This window comes from Arachis ipaensis, chromosome B03 (assembly GCF_000816755.2).
Source record: "Arachis ipaensis cultivar K30076 chromosome B03, Araip1.1, whole genome shotgun sequence".
In the NCBI taxonomy this organism is placed as follows: domain Eukaryota; kingdom Viridiplantae; phylum Streptophyta; class Magnoliopsida; order Fabales; family Fabaceae; genus Arachis; species Arachis ipaensis.
The window spans coordinates 39,435,049-39,453,403 of record NC_029787.2 but is presented as its reverse complement, the minus strand read 5'-3'; the positions used below and the strand labels follow the sequence as shown (position 1 = coordinate 39,453,403).

Below are 18,355 nucleotides of genomic sequence, written 5' to 3'. Positions count from 1 at the left end.
GTAATCCCTAAGATCCCGATTTTCTTATTGTAGTCCTCCAGATAGAGCTCCGAGCACTCAAAATGGTCCCTAGGTACATTTCTGGTGATGAGTCGTCACCGGAGTGCTGACGTGGACTCGGTTTGCCACGCTGGAGGGCTCCCAACGACTAATTGAGCTAGCGAGTTTTCAATTTGTACCCAGATTAGTCCCTCCTATTATATTTAACCCTAAATCCCCAAATTTTGAGACACTTCATCTCTTCCTCTTGTTCATCTCTTCTTCTTCTTCTTTCAAGTGCTGGTTCAAAGCTCTCAATTTGACAACCTCATCCTCCAAAGAAGCAGCCCGAGCCTTCTTCTTCTCGCGGTACTTGCGTACGGCTTCCCGATTACCCAATGGGCGCTTCTTTGACTTCTTTTCAGCAGACTCAGCAGTGTCGTCAGTTCCAACTTGCTCCTCAAACGGCGCAGGCACAATCTTGGTATGAACATGGTAGCAGGTATGAGTATGGGAATGATCAGGACCAGGGGGTTACAGATGTGGGTATGCGTGCAAGCATGGCTGTCCTTGAGGAGTTCTTCAAAGAAGCAATCCATTGATCCACTGCTTGGAAGTTCAGCCATGTTTGGACTTGAGAACACTTCCTGGTTCGAGAAATCAAGCTCCCCATCATCCATCAGAAGGGAACCCCTAAAGATGGCACAAAAACTAATAATATTTAATCACAAATAACAGAGAAGAATCACATACAAATCGTCAACAACAAAAAGAGCACTTTTTTGCTAAGTTGAGTTCTAAATGGGGACAAAAGGTTAATCAAATTACTGAATTGGTAAGTTAAGGACTTGAATGTCTTGCAGACAAGACAATGTGTCTGGTACATGACCCATGAGAGTATTGTAGCTAACATCCAGAACTTGAATCTCAGTGAATAGCCCCACTTCTTCAGAGATGCAACCAGTTAGCTGGTTATTCAGGAACAGAATCTCCTTCAATTTAGAACCCATGAATCCAAAACTTGCTGGGATGTTTCCACTCAACTTGTTATTGGCTAAATTTATCACTGATGCTGGGAAATTTCTAAGATTCTGAGGAATTTCACTTTCAAATTGATTGTTGTTGAGAAATAGTGCATCAAAATTCTTGTAGAAGAGTTCTTCAGGGATTGTCCCAGAGAAGTAACTGTTACTGTTAAGGTGGAAAAGGGATATGTCAGTGAGTAAAGATAGCTCTTTGACAAGGATTCCTTGGAGATTTGCATGGTTGAGATCTATGCCTGCAACTACAGGGAATGCTGATGCAGATGCACCCATTTCATCTTAAGTAAAATCACAAAAAATTCCTTTGTACTTACACACATTTGGACCAACCCATGTTCCTAGAATTTTCTTTGGGTCATCAGTGATTGCAGATTTTCATGCCTGTAGCGCTGTGTAAGCTCCATCCAGCTTTGATTCTGAAGAAGATCCAGAGGGTTGTGGGTTGTTGACCCCTCTCCCAACCCAAACCACTCCTCCTCCACCACCATTGTCAACACAACACCAACACCAACACCTATAGTGTCTGATATATGCTTGAAAGAAGAAGAAGAAGAGATGAACAAGAGGAAGAGATGAAGTGTTTGAGAATTTGGGGATTTAGGGTTAAATATAATAGGAGGGACTAATTTGGGTACAAATTGAAAACTCGCCAGCTCAGCTAGCCTTTGGGAGCCCTCCAGCGTGGCAAACTGAGTCCACGTCAGCACTCCGGTGATGACTCATCACCAGAAATGTACATAGGGACCACTTTGAGTGCTCGGAGCTCTATCTGAAGGACTACAATGGAGAAATCGGGATCTTAGGGATTACTATGGGTATTTGCGTGAATCTCAGGGACTACTATGGGTATTTACTCGAAAAAGGAAGAAAGAAACCATGAGAGAAAAAGAAAGAGAATTCTATGGCACCGTAAACTTTCGGCGTTCGACTTTTTGAGATCCGTAACTCCAATAAAAAATCTAATCCGATAAAAGTATTTGTATCTTCTTGCTCTTCACATTGACGAAACTTTTGTTTGGGAGAAATCGCCAGAAGGAGCCGCTGATCCTTCCATAGTCGAAATCGTGAGGAGCATCGCCATCGAGCTACCGCGAGAAGAGTCAGACGAGATAAAGAGAGGACACGATGGAGAAGAGAGGAAGTTATGGTGGTTTTCTTCACCACCGTTGCAGCCACCGGAGCCGTCAAGAGCCGTCGCCGTTGCTGTTTGAGGCTGACCGGAAGAGTGGAGGTGATGGCAGCACTGCTGCGTGTGACAACAAGCGGCTGCGTTACCGCTGAAGCTCTCGCCACAGTTGCCGGACAAGAGAAATAAGGTTTTTAGACGCATTTGGTTTTGAGAATTTCAAAGAGTTGAGATAGGGGCGTTTTCTTAAAGGAAAAGTATAGGGTGCCAAGATCTGAATCTGCCAACTGTTACCAAAAATAATTAAAAATAATTAAATATAATTTGTTATATCAATTAGAAATTTAGTGGGGTCCATTATAATGCATTTTGAAAGATCAAGGAGTGGTAACGTAGCATGAGGCATCACACCAATTACGAACACTGCGGTGCAACCCGTCACGCAACCCTAATCCTCTTTCTTCTCGCCGGAAGAGTCTCCTTCGTGAAGCTTTTCAATTCACCGAGATGCTGCAATTGCCATTCGACTGTGATGGCGCCTTCACCCGTATCCCATTTCTCCTTAGTGAAGCTTTTCAATTCGCTTCTCGCCAGAAGCGTCTCCTTCGTGAAGCTTTTCAATTCACCGGAATGCCACTATTGCCGTTCGACGGTGACTGCGCCTTCAATCGAATCCCACTTCTCCTTAGTGAAGCTTTTCAATTCACCAAGACGCCGCCATTGTCGTTGGACGGTGACTGCGCCTTCACCCGGATCCCACTTCTCCTTCGTTAAGCTTTTAAATTCACCGGGACGCTGCCATGGCCGTTCGACGGTGACTGCGCCTTCACCCGGATCCCACTTCTCCTTCGTGGAACTTTTCAAGTCATCGGGACACCGCCATTACCCTTCGACAGTGAATGTGCCTTCACCCGGATCCCACTTTGTCGCACCACTAGGCCCATGGAAGAGAACTGCGACCTGAGTAATTGAAGGTATCACGCAACCCTCTTCTCCTCAACCATCTCTGGTAAGGTATATGTGTCTCCGTTGAAGGCGAGTGGACCAACCACCAATCCCATGGAAGAAAACTACGACGTGAGTGTTTGAAGGTGTCACGCAATCCTCTTCTCCTCAACCATCTTCAGTAAGGTGTATGTGTCTCCGTTGAAGGTCAGAGGACTATATTACGTCGATGGATCAATCAATTTGTGAAGAAGCATCGTATAATACTGCATATGATGTGAGTGATCATTTTGATTCCACCAACATTAATGTCCCGTCTCTGAGTGAATTTGGTTATGTTTATTTGTACTTGTTTTTTATTTTATTATTGAGTTATTAACAGTGATAAGCTTTGTTGGAAGGATTGTAATTTTGTTTGGTTAATTAGAATTGGTGTGGATATTCTTTCTTTCAATTATGCTAGAATGATTCTACATTTTCTACATTTCATGTGGTTTATTATTCTGCCATTCACCATGTTTAATTGATGTTTGCAACTTTGATTAATGTTTGTTTTATAGATATGAAAATGGATGGTGTTGTTTTATATCAATTTAGTTTTGGTTGTTTATTAGTTGGTAGTATAAATGGATAAGTGGTTGTTGGAAGAGTTTTTTCGAGTATCGAATGGTGGATGATTATCTTTTTTGGTGATATGTCCTTAGTTATTGATTTTAGGAGAAAGAATCTGTAGATGTTATTCAATTAGAGGATGATGCAATGGCAGTGAATCATGAGGAGTGAAATGTGTTTTATTCTAGTGACAAAATTAGCGAGTTCTTGTCTTTGTTAAACTCATTTCGACATACTTAGATGACTTTTGATTATAGATTTGTATGGACATTTTCTTTTCTTGATTATTTATTTTTTTCACTTATCTTTGACAAAGTATTCACTTTTTTTATTTAATAGACATTGTTAAGCTGAGGATATATAATTACTTATTGAGTTTTTTTATCCACTAATATGATCATATTGTTACAAGTTTTTTTAAGTATGAATTAGCTTCACCATAATCATGAATGTTAAGTCCTAATAACGTGGAGGACAAAGGCGAGTAAATTTATTTAAATTAGGCTGCATTTCTCAATATTACGGTTACTAACCTAAAAAGGTGTGAGTTAGGCCTCATAATGAATCAATCAAGTCTTCATTGAAACCTTCCTTCTATGATAACTAAAAAAACTACCGAAAAGCATAAGACACATCCATACCTAGACAACTCCAACGAAGAAATGACAAAATTAGGCACGACCCTTAGAATACACATCCGTATTACATGAAAACACAAAAAAGACACATTCATATAAGACACCTCCAGTAGAAGACACATCCATCTATACCTAGACACCTCCGAAGAAGACATGGAAGACATATCCATGGTTAAACAAAACTTGAAAGACACTTTGGCAAAAGACACCTCCATCAAAAGATACATCTGTGAAAAGACACACTTGCGAACAATACACGACTATGGTAGACACCTCCAACAGAAGACACATCCATGGTTAAACAAAACTTGAGAGACACCTTGGCAAAACACACGTCCATCAGAAGACACATCCGTGAAAAGACACACCTGCGAACAATACACGACTAAGATAGACACCTCCAACTAAAGACACATCCATATCAAGACACTTCCATAAGCAAACAGTTCTGTTTTCAGGCACATGTGAACAATATGTGACTAACAATACATAGCTAACATAAGTGGAGACATCCAAAGATAAGACATTCAAACTTCAACATGATTAACTACTGGAAACAAAAAATTTCAAAGTGTAGCAGGTGTTGAGCCTGTGCACAAAATTATTCCAAACCAATGTACAAAAGACATGATTCACATCTACAGTGCATGTATTTCCGTTGAAATAACCAACAGCGTTGAGCGTTCAACAAGGTTCAAAGAACAACTACCCGCTAACAGCGTAAGAATCCAAAACAAACTCTCTCTTTGTGTAAAACAAGGAAAATATATAGTCCCAACAAAATATATCTTAGAATATGAGGATATCCCTGTCCTAAGTAAACAAGAATGTAAGCAGACTTTTTCTTCCCATGTTTATCTTTTTTTGATCGTCCTTTTCTTCTGCATTCCTACAGCTCGCCGAAGCATGCTCTTTGTGCTAGGTGTTATGAACGGTGTCCTAACCACTTTATGTTTGTTCCTTGGTTGGTTGCGACGCATAGGAGCTCGATCACGGCTGTCAAGGGCATTCAAAGCATCTCCAATTACTGAATTTTTGTGACATAGGATGATGTCAAGCATTATTTCCAATCTAAATAACTTGATAGTGTCCTGCATGTGAAAATCAATGTTAAATTACTGCATCTAGATACAAACAATGACACGTGTTTAAGTAATTGATAACAGCATAAAAATAATGACAACAGTGTGTTTGTCAAATAGATGAGCACAACATAAAAAATCATCTTGGTGCATGAAACCATGTCAAGAAAAAACCCCTTAATTCACCATTTCTAATTTTCTAAATAAAACATCTTTAAATATGGAACATCTTGAAAACATTTGCATAAATGTGGATAAGAATTGAGAACGATGAGATCCCCGGCGTAGAAGACATGAAGTCAATGGTTGGCTCCAACGAGTTCGGAATCTCCAACAGATATCTTTACTAATTGATGACCAATTTTTCACTTATTCATACACTTACATGAAGTCAATGGTTTCAATACTAGAAGAGAAAATTTTACTAGCAAATGAAATTGTATGCTACTACCTTTGAGAATATATGCCATACGATTAATACAGTACAAAACATAAGATAAATGTTAGTAATCTATTACTATATACTACGTCATGATCCATGCTCTATAGAATCTAGTATAATAGAGAGTTTTGCTCATGACAGTAAGGATAATACCTGGTAGTAAATACTAGTGACAATTGTAAACCAAACACACACACTAAAATCAAGGGAAGAGGGATTGTGCAAAGATGAAAAAGGAGAAGCTTTACCTAATTTTATTATACATTTTATCTTGTTGGTGAAATAGTTCAATAATTTTCTTTTGTAGCTAAGCTTACTCCTATTCAAAACAAATTTGAAAAAGTTACAAAGTTACAACTGAAAAAACTTTAAGCCATAGGCAAATGAAGCAAAGAATAAATATTAAAAAATTAATCCCAATTGATTGATTATTCAGTGAATTGCTATTTGATGCATGAAGCAGTTATGAATCGAAAGTTACTTTTATACTTCCTTTTTACCTTTAAAAAGCAAGACAATAAATAGAAACTTATAAACTAAATTGATTAACATGTCAACCTGTTTAAAAAAGAAAAAAATTTAGTACTACTTACTGCTACTGTGTGTGTTATAATAAAACTTAGCACAAGACACACTGACCTATGCAAATTGTTCATACTTCAAAATTGAATTTATTACATCTAGATCCAGTATATTGATAAAAAATTATAAACAATATAGAAAGTAAACTAAACAAACAAGTAACTGAGATATGCCTACAGTTCAAGTTAAATTGTAATTTTAAAAAGAAATGTGAAGACACATCTAAGGTAAAGTTCCCTAAATTAAGGTGATGAGGCTTACAGTGACAAGTTAATGCAACAAAGATAGCACATATATAGCCAGATATAGAAGAAAAAAATTTACCATATCAAAGGGAATCGTCATAAGGCTCATTGTCATTATTTTACTTTATTATCTTTTCATGGCTGGTGAATAATTTAACAGGGATAGGCTCCACAAATTAAAATGTTGATGGGGTTGGGAGACATACATATACTAAGTTAAATATATTACTAAATTATTCAAACAACCAAAAGAATATTAAAACCAAAACATGGTATAAAGGCAACAAAAAGGTTGAGAACAACAACAATATTATATAGGAGGGGGACCACAAATATGTTCCAAATTTCATAACACAGTCAAAATCCGGCAAAAAGAAACCATATCAACATAAAAGCTCTTAAGTAATTGATACTAGCATAAGAATCATGACAACATTTTTGTCAAATAGATGAGCACAACATAAGAAACCATCTTGGTGCATGAAACCATGTCAAGAAAAAACCCCTTAATTCACCATTTCTAATTTTCTAAATAAAACATGCAACAAAGTCAGCACCATGTTGAATCAATAATCTCAACCCCAATGTAATGCTCACACATGAAACCTAGTACCAGCAATTATTGAAAACCTTGAAGACCCACTTACCTCTTACTGTTGCACCGGTGACGGAAGGAAGACACACTGTAAGGTGGGCTCGAATGCGAGATAGGGAGCAACACTGGGTGGGAGATGCAGCGGCCAAATAGTTGTGGCATTGCTATTGACTCCACGAGGCCGGAAGAGTTCAGCCACAGCGTGTGTTGAGGCGGAGATACAAAGCAGCGTCGGGTTGAAGGCTAGCCGACTAGATGCGTCTTCAATGCACTTCCAACGGCAACATGCAGTGGAGAAGGCGTCAATTGGGCGAATGTGGGAACGTTCTTGTTAGTAGCACCGTCGGGTGTTCCGGAGGCGTTGACTCCGTTGACGGCGACGGCCGGTGAAGACGGCAATTCGGATTGCTATGCGACGCTGAAAGTGGAGATGGGATTGGGGGAGTGTCTCTACGGTAAGAACACATGGATAAATGGTAAATTAGGGTTAGAGTAGTAATTTAAAATTAATCTGGGTTAATTTGGGATGTGATTTTTTTAATTAAGTGGGCTTTATGGTCCAACCCAATAAATATTGGTAGATATTGGCAGATTTCGTATTGGTAACGTAGCGGGATTGTTTCTTAAATTTATTTTACTTTCAAGAGTTATTATAAGTCGATAATAGTATGAAAAATATATTTTCATGATTACGTGAGTCCTATGAATTGAATTGAATTGTTTGGATGGATGTGATTATTTATCTGATCGATTTATTGAATTATTAAAAAAGTTGAATATTCTGATTAGCTGGCTGATGTTGCTAAAGTGCGTCTTTCCTTGAATTACCAAAAGAGATTTAATATTGGGATTTAGTTTAATTTTGAAAATGATTTGAATTTAGAAAATATTTAATATTAGAAGTGATTTGAATGATTGACAGGTGTTTGGTTTGGTTTGGTTTGGGTGGGACCCGAAAAGGGTAGCAAGGGTCCGAATTTTAGAAGAGGTGGTGTTGAAATTTTAATGAGAATTTTTGAAAGTTTTACTTTTCGTTAATTGGGATTTGAAGAATCGTTTTATTCGATTTTGATACAACTAAAGAAAAGAGTATGATTTGGGAATTTTTGTTGAGTAAAAATAATTATTTAAATTGCTTTACAAAAAAAATTTGGTTTGGATAATTACAAGGATTATGTTTTCGGCTATTTGAGTAAATGGAAATAAAATTATTGAATTTATATGAATTAAAGAGTTATGAATTTAAAGAAATGAGATTAGTTGTCACTCCCCTAAAGTCTAGAGATCTTTCCGTGGAATATAGTTTTGAAGTTAGTATGAAAAAAAAAATCTTGGTTAAGTAAAAACTGGGTTTTGTATGAAAGAACTTGTTTTAAGTGAAGTGATTTTGGGAGGTTTTGGAAAAGGTTGTAAGGAGTGGTATTAGTTTTTAAATAAAAATGATTTGAGGAGAATGCGATTACTAATTGGCAAGGATCGTGGTGTTGGGAATAATACACCATTCCCCCTTGAGAAAACACCTTTGACAGAGAAATAAAATAGACACAATCACAACACAAGAATTTAACGTGGAAACTCCAATTACCGGAGAAAAACCACGGCCGTTGTCAAATGACAACCAGAGAATATCACTATGTGAAAATTGTTACAACACATAGACTTCTTTCTCTCACCGGCACCCCAGTACACCCACACTCTCTCAAAGCAAATATCTAACTACACCTCACAAAAGGGTCCCCAGGAAAGAGAGGTGGGTCACAATGGACACACTTAAATACCAAGTCTTTCCTTAGCCAGAATCTTTCCAAACTGCACTCTCACAGTGTCACACTGCCTTCCAGCAACAACAACAGCAACCAAAGATCAACCTCAAGCCACAGGACAAAATTCTTTTCTGATGTGGAAGGTCAGACTAAGCTGCAACCACAGAGCATACTAAGAATAAATCCCACCAAACCGAAGCTCTTGATACCACTTGTTGGGAATCATACACCATTCCCCCTTGAGAAAACACCTTTGACAGAGAAATAAAATAGACACAATCACAACACAAGAATTTAACGTGGAAACTCCAATTACCGGAGAAAAACCACGGCCGTTGTCAAATGACAACCAGAGAATATCACTATGTGAAAATTGTTACAACACATAGACTTCTTTCTCTCACCGGCACCCCAGTACACCCACACTCTCTCAAAGAAAATATCTAACTACACCTCACAACACTCTCTAATAAAGAGTACAGAGGAAAAGAAAAATCAGATACAAGCTTAAAGTGTTTCTGACTGGTGCAAAAACAAATGGAGAACTTAGCCTCATATTTATAGCCTAGGCCACCCACTCCATTTGCTATCCTAAGCAATGTGGGACTAATTCAACCAAATCCTAACACGTGGTGGTATACCGCTTATCCAGTGTTGAGTATATTGATTAAGATGGATTGTGTGTATAAATGATTATATGTGATTATGCGCCTGACAAGGATCGTGGTGGTGTACCGCTTGTCCAGTGTCGCGGTGGACGTGGGGATTGTGGTTGTTTACCGTCTATGGGCTATGAAAGTGTTTGTGGGGATCGTGGTTATGTACCACTCACGTATGTTATTTTTTCAATTGAAGATCTTGTGAGGTTCGTGGTGGTGTACCGCTCGCAATGGTGGGGTTCGTGGTGGTCCACCGGTTTTCAAGAGGACCATATCCAGGTTAGCTACCGGATGTGTCGGATTTTGGCAAAGTAATCGACACGTGAGCTCATGGTCAGTAGGACAGGCATGCATCATACTGCATTTGTTTGCCATTGTTTGGGTGTGCTTAAATTGTCTTGGTTTGCTTATCTGATAAGCTCTGTTTAACTGGTAACTTTGATACTTGCTGTAACTGTTCTTTAAATTTGTTTGCCTTATATTTGTTTGTGCTTGTGACTGATTTCTGATTTGAGTTTTTGGTGGTGGATCGATAATAGCGATGATGAGTTTTTTTGGGCCGGAGGCCGTGATTGGTGAGTTTGGATTGATTGATCCTTTGGTATTTATATTGAATATTATGTCTATTTATAAAGAGTGGAACTTTTATGAAATTAAGATATGGGTGTTGGAATTTAACATTTAATTATATGTCGATATTTGATTAGATTCATAAGACAATGATAATCACTGAGCTTGAAAACAGTTTTCTTTAAAAACATCTTCTTATAATAATTCTTAAACCCTTTATTGAGAACCAGCGAGAACGATGCTCTCACCCCTTACAGATTTCTTTTGTTCAGTGACAGGTTCAGAAACCCTTGACGCGAGGCCGCGACCGAATTACGAAGCTTAATATATACATGTATTCCTACTTTCTGTATTTGGTTTAATCTTAGATTCTATTTTTCCATCGTCATTTATTGCTTTGGCTTTAGAGGGGTAGGACTTGTATTTGAGGAATATTATATAAGTCTATGTATTTAATATTATGTGGATATAATTATGTGATTAAGTGTTTTAAAGAAATGGCTTTTCAATTTCTTAATAAAAATTCAATTCGTATTCGTGAAGGCTCAATATTAAATAATTATAGTATTAAATTAAAGGATAAGAGATAGGTAGCACCCGGACTTTTAATACGATCATGAGGTGCTAAAAATTAGGATGTTACACTTACTCCATTAACTGCATTTACAAATTTTACACAGTCATTTTTTCTTACTATCCAAATTACTTACCCAATTTGTAGCCTTTATTCGTCTAAGTTTTTAAGTTGTCTCCATCCCGTCTAATGCACTGTCTTTTTCTGTAACACCCTAATATTTTTAAATTGGGTTTAAGCCTTTTTTGAATTATATTGGTAATTGATATTCAAAATCTTGCGAAATTTTTTTAAAGCAATATGGAATTACATATATAAAATAATTTATATATGTAAAAATAGTGAATAACTAGTTTTTATTTGAATGGTTACTAATTGAAAAAAAAACGGGCGTGCTAAATTATGAATGTACAAACAATGACAAGCTTTACTCATACCAAATAATCATAAAAAAGGAACATCATAGTCACAATTGTAATCACTCAATAAAGATAAATAAGACACAGAAAATCTTAATTCTCTTAATTTGTATAATTATGACTAAAAAAATCGCTTATTCTTCCTCCTTAACATGAATTTGGGTAAGCACTTAACGTTTCGTATCTACGTCCTTGATATCTCGCTCCTAATAGTGCACTTGTCTTTCCTCCTCAACCGAGCAGTGTATTACTTTGTACTGCGTCGTTCCTAAAGATAGTATGGAAAGAGGGGTGAAAAACAAAAGTTTTTTAGTAGTCTATCTATAGGGTGTCGTCGTATCCATTGTATAGGACTTTGAGTATGTTTTGATATAGGTATGAATCTTTGATTGGATAGAAAGAAAATCTCCATATTCTGTAGTTTGCATAATTTAAAAAAGATATCTAGAATGTTTTGTATAGAAAAAAGGAAATAGAATGAGAAATAAAGGACACAAATAGCTCCTAGATATGTATAGATTATGTTAGGAGAATCTAATTCGCGTTTAGGTAAAATCTCCAATATGCATTGTCACTTTTCAAGCCCTATACAGTTTTCTACATTTAGAATTCGGAAATAGCTATTAGACACAAATTTATAGAGAATTGAGTTAGCTTTAAAACGAATCCTAAACAAAGTCAATCAGTTAACCACATCTTGATATATTTCTAAAAAACTGTTAATATATCATGCTGGCTGATAAGAGCGCGATTTTCTACTATGAATTTGTAACAGATTTATCTACCTAATTTAATTTGAATTTGATTTTGTACTGAACTTAAAGAATAAATCTAGTTTTTTTATCTTTTCATGTAACTAAAAATATTTCAAATTCAATAAGCATGGAATTAGTTATGAATATATCTTGAAAAGTGGTTTATTGTCAATTAGAAATTCACTATTGCTAGTGCTTTCATATATTTAAATCTCAAATTAGATATGCTAGTTTTTTTCCAAATATATTATTTTCTAATTCTTTATTTTAAATTTAAATCTTAAATTATTACAATTTTAATCAATTAATTAATTACTAAATGAACCTAATTCAAAAAATTGGGATGTTACATTTTCTGTTTGATTCATGATTCCAAATTGTTTTCTTTTTATCTAATATGTGTTTTTTTTCAACAATAAACTGAAGGTTGGCCATAAACATTTTGTTGACTCATATTTTCTTTATAAACTACTTTGTATAGGATAAAATTATTTTTATAATTAATTATGTAAAATATTTTTTTTATTTGAGTTCATCAAAATTTATTCTTTAAATTAAATCTTTAATAAATAATTACTTTGTAAATGTTCATTTTAATTTTTTTTGTGGCTACATTTTCATCTTAATTTTATCACACATAACAACAATGTATTGATTTTTAATTATACTGAATTTAATTTAAATTTATTTTTAAATAACTTATTATTTCTAATTTTCTTAATTATTAACGTCAAATTAAGTTTTTTTTAGAAAAAAAATCCTACAAAGTAAAAAAACGGTTGAACAAACTGCACATTAATCTGCTAGGTAACAAATTTTTTTTTGGTCACCTTCTTTAAATTATATTTTTGGACATAGTCTGGGCTAACTGGACTCAGATTCTATGGACAACCACAATCCAGACCCGCAGCCCTATTGCAGAAGCTCGCACTGTAACATTTTCACTGTCAGAATGTCACGCTTCCGACTGCGCCACTCTGATAGAAAGAAGTATTACGACGACTTACATACTTAATAATAAAATAGAAATCTTTGACTCGAAACCGTATCGTTGTTTTCTCTAAAAAGCCGAAAAAATACTTTATCTTGAAAATAAACAAGCATGTACATATATACAAAAGTTCTATATAAGTAGCTTATATAATATACATACAAAACATACAATTCTTATCCTTCTTACATAAGATAATATTGATGGCAAGGGATAAATAAATAATAACTAAAACAACAACATCGAATAAGCAAAACGCAATAAAACTCTTCGTGAGCCTCGTCATCCATCTCCTAAAAAGATAAAGCTGTAGGGGGTGAGAATCTAACCACACGGTCTCACCACGGAGTTTCAAAATTTTTATAAGATATTTAAAGGAAAATCTATTTTCAAGATCCGTGATTATCGATGTCTTATGAATCTTTTAAAAACCGACAGTTTAACCACTCAAAAATTCAAAGCCTTTTTAAAAGAAATCAGTTAAGTATCCAGAAATCCAAAACTCACTTTTCTTATAAAAGAATCTTAAAAGTTTCCTAACAGTATGAATGACCAACCTATTCCAAACATAGGTTCATTAAGCCTATGCTAAACCAGCTTGATATTTCATACTTTACTAAACCTCAATTAGAAACCAATCACGCAATCAACCAACACTATCATCAATTCAGCACCAAAACTCAATCTTAAAAGTACCACACCAAAACAAACACAAACAAAACAGACAAGACAAATCCAAGTATAGATAGCAGTTAAAGACAGTTAAATAGTTAGGCGAACCAAAACAAATTCAAAATCAAACAAAGCATTCAAATGCATATGATGCATGCCTGCCTTATGGCTAATGAGCTCATTTGTCAGTTATATAGCCAACCCGATGTAAAATCTGAGAAATTAATAAATGATTAGCCAGTAAGTTAATTATTAATCTAAGAAATTAGAAAATAAAATTTTATAGTTTAATATAATAGAGCTCATTAAAATGAGAATTTTGACACTAATTTTAAAGAATTTGGCCCAAGATTGAACCGAACAGGCCAAACCGAACGAATCGGGCCCATATTGAACCCAAGGCCCAATCCAACCCCTTATATATGAAGAGCATCAACTCTCCTTCTTCCCAAAGCAAGGAAGAAATGCTGAAGCTTGCATGGAAGACAAACCCTCACACAATAATTCAACCTCACATAACTTTTAATCCGAAGCTCCGATTGACGAGCCGTCAACGGCCATGTGTTCGTCTCGAAATTCTCTACAAAACCCACAAGAAAATTTGGTAAGAAACTTGAGTTTTCTAGCTCAGATCCTCTCACCTCAGTTTCGAAATTTGTTGAGCCTTGGTGTTGATTTAGTGATGTATATGTGATATAAGATTAAATTATATGTTATGGAGGTAAATCGATGGAATCGGTGGTCAATTGACGATGTTAGAAGCTTGAGGTCAGATAATTGTTGCTGAATTTCTGTTTGAAAGAGGTTTGGAGCTTTGGGTATTTTCAGAACGGCGATAATTTGTGGTATTCCGTGCATTAGCGAGAAATCGGCCAAGGTATGGTTTTGGTTTCTCGTATTTAACATGTAATGTCTCGTGAAAACATAGGTTAGATGACCATAGGATAGGTTGGAATGTATGTTTATGTTAATGATGAGATTGGGGATGACTGTGTGTGGCCAGAATGGTCGAGATTTGTGTGTGGCCGAAATAGTCGAGATGGCAAGGTCTGGGTGCGATCTCGCTTGCGTGTTAACTTGAAAATGTGTTCGGATGGCAAGTTGAGGACAGAAGTTCCCTCTCTTGTCATGATGAGGGTGTGGAAAAAGTGAAAAGGCACTCTCCTTAGTATTGTTTTTTCCACATTCTTCTCTAGTTGCAAGGTGGAAAGGCACACTCCTTCGATGTGAAAAAGAACTCTCCTTGGTATATCCTCCAGGAGAAGGTGGAAAGGCACACTCCTTCGATGTGAAAAGGCAATCTCCTTCGTTTATGATCCTCCTGGAGATGCGCAACCTAGAGACAAATATCTGGGATGGCTACCAGATGTGTCGGGTTCTGGCGATTTAACCGACACGTGAGCTCACGGCCAGTAGGACAGGCATGCATCATGTTGCATTTGTTTGCTTTGTTTGGGTGTGCATAATTATTTTAGTTTGCCTATCTGATAAATTCTGTTTAACTGATAACTGTGATACTTGCTGTAACTATTCTTTAAATATGTTTGCCTTGTATTTGCTTGTGTTTGTGATTGTCTTTCTGTTTTGAGTACTTTGGTGGTGGACAGATGATAATGTTGATTTGTTTTGAAATGGGTCGGAGGCTGGGTTGAGTTTATTTGGGCCGGAGGCCAAACTGGTTTGATTTGGGCCATAGACCGTGACTGGTTGGGTCAGTGGTAAGGGTTAAAGTTAAATGAGATAGGAAGTAAACTGCAAGGTTAGAGATATATCGTTATTTGGGCACCTTAGGGAGTTTTACCAAATTTATGGTTCAGTTTATCCCTTTAGGTGTTATAATCTGAGTGTCGGTGTTCTAGGATTGCCTCTGGCTATTCCAGGACCTTATTTATTATATATGTGGGCACCTTAACCATACTGAGAATTCCCAATTCTCATCCCATACAATATTGTTATTTTTTAGATGCAGGTTGAGAAGCACCACTCTGTATTCTGGAGACGCTGATGAAGCGAAGAACTCTTGGGACTCAGGGTCGTATCTTTGTTTATATTTATGTATGTATATAGATTCTCCACCTTGTATTTTATGTTTGTCCCTCTTAGAAGTTGACTCGGAGAAACAAGTTGTCGTTTTCTGCTTTGAGTCATTTTTAGATCCTCTTATATATATACTTGTATGTTTTGACTAGTTTATCTTCGCGAACTGAGTTGGAAGCTTTGTTAATTGTATCTTTGACACTCCCTTTTTATTATTCCTATATATATATATATATATCTTACGTTTTTCGTACGCAAGTTTTCAGTTTACGTGAGCGGTACGACTTTTGTCTTAAACTTTTCTTCACAGGCTCCTCGATATAAATTGCTTTCAATATATATATATATATACTTTTAGAGGTCGTAATACCTTGTCACCTCAACTTTATGACTTAAGCATAAGACTCTACGTGGTAGGGTGTTACACCCGACATGTTCGGTAGCTAACCCGGGCATCGTCCTCTTGAAAACTGGTGAGTGGTACAATACCTCAATCCCCACCATCTACGGGCGGTAATCCACCTCGATCCCCATAGACGTTTTCAATCGGAAAACAACACACACGTGGGCAGTAAATAACTACAATCCCCACAAAATAATTTTCTTTAAAACCTGGTGGGTGGTAAATAACCATGATCCCCACCATCTGCGGGCGAGACACCGCCACGATCCCCACAAACATTTTAAATTTCAAATGCTTTTTATTTATCAAACATGTTTCTTCTCGCTTCAACAATCACAATCAAGTTACTCAAGATATAATACTTTCCGTAATAAATCAAACTCAAGCATAATTCATTATTTTATTAACCAATTCAATATAAACTAATATAATTCTTAAATCCACAATTTTCTAAATAATATTTCAAGCAAAGCCTCGGATTTTATAGAAATTTCGACTGCATCTCCTTTAAAATTCAGACTCTGCCACCCTTTTCAGGTCTCATCCAAACATTCCTCAAACTCTTTTCAACCATTTCCAAATCTCACTCATTTTCCAAGATTCAACCAGTTCTAATATCAAATTATTTTCAAATCAAACTAATTTCAATAATAAATCTTTTTCAAAATTAAACCAGCTCCAATGTTAAATCATTTATAAAATCAAACTAATTCAAAATCAAACCGCTTCCAAAATCAATTCATTTTCATATCTCAAATCATTTCCAAAGCTGATTATCAAATTAACTCCAAAACCAAAAAAAACTATTTTACATAATATTCAACTAAATAACTTTACAAACCAATTTCTCATCAACAACCGCCCACCACTCAGTCCCGCAAACAACCACATCCACAAGACACATAATCACAGAAATATATTTTTCACATCAATATCTATTTATAACAACTCTGTAATATAAAATAAATTTTAAAAAAAATTCCTACCTCGATCGCGGCTCAACTATGCGACAAGACTCTTTAAAAACTTTGATTTTGCAGTAGCAACGTCAAATCTAATCATCCCCACAGCGGCAACAGTTATCAAATGCGGCTGGAAGAACCGAAGCTTAACCCTATCGCAATAAATCCGTAGAATACTCAGCCACAAATAACAGAAACTGATATATCAAGGGTTCCGAAAAGAAATTACTTACTACACTTAGAAAGTAACATAGGAATGAAATGGCAGTGGCTCCAGTGACAACTCCCGACAACCACCCCGTCATTTTTTGGCGACAGAGACTCGGTGACGCAACCCACAATGCCAACGATGTCTGGGCAGTGATGAAGCTCTTGCTAAGCTCCCTGTTCTCTTCCCCCATTGACTCCTGGTTTGTCTCTCTCTCCCTGGGCCTTCACCACTGCAACGACGGCAGCTAAACCCGACGACGACGGCGACGCCACTCGCAACAATGACCGCATGGCGGCGATCAGGTGAGACTCAGCAACAGAAGCATGATGGCGCAAGAACTGTGCCTTATCTCACGCGTCTTCCCTCTATTCGGTTCTGACAACGACGATGGCAACCATGGTGAGACCCGGCAGGATGAGGCTGAATGGTGGCTGGGCGCGGCACACCCCTTCCCTCGACTGCGACGCGGTAACGGCAACTGCTTCCCCTTCTCTTCTTCTCCGTCGGTTCTCTCCTCTAGTTCTCTCCTGTGTGTCAGCACCAGCGATGATGGTGGTGAGCAGCTAAGCAGGGAGAGCGAGGCCCACCGGCACTGGCGCGTCCCCGTTCCTCCCTTATCTTCTCTGTCTCTGTTTCTCTTCTCTCAGTGTGTGTGTGCTTGTGTTGTTGAGTGCTGTTGAGAGTGAGGAAGAGGGTTGGGGGGTTTGGCGGCTGTTGATGATAAAAAGGGGAAGTATGGCGGTGGATGTGAGTAGCGTGAGGGGTTAGGGTTAGTGAATTCTAATTTGGGAATTTAGGTTTAATAGATTAGGGTAATTTTTAATTAGAGTATAATCCCTTATCTCTCTGTTTCTCTTCTCTCAGTGTGTGTGTGCTTGTGTTGTTGAGTGCTGTTGAGAGTGAGGAAGAGGGTTGGGGGGTTTGGCGGCTGTTGATGATAAAAAGGGGAAGTATGGCGGTGGATGTGAGTAGCGAGTAGCGTGAGGGTTAGTGAATTCTAATTTGGGAATTTAGGTTTAATAGATTAGGGTAATTTTTAATTAGAGTATA

The 18,355-nt window shown here is 36.9% G+C and overlaps 2 pseudogenes; both read right to left on the bottom strand.

Annotated features, from left to right (window-relative positions):
• On the bottom strand, window positions 220–674 carry LOC107633017 (annotated as a pseudogene).
• Window positions 759–2,352, bottom strand: LOC107633016 (annotated as a pseudogene).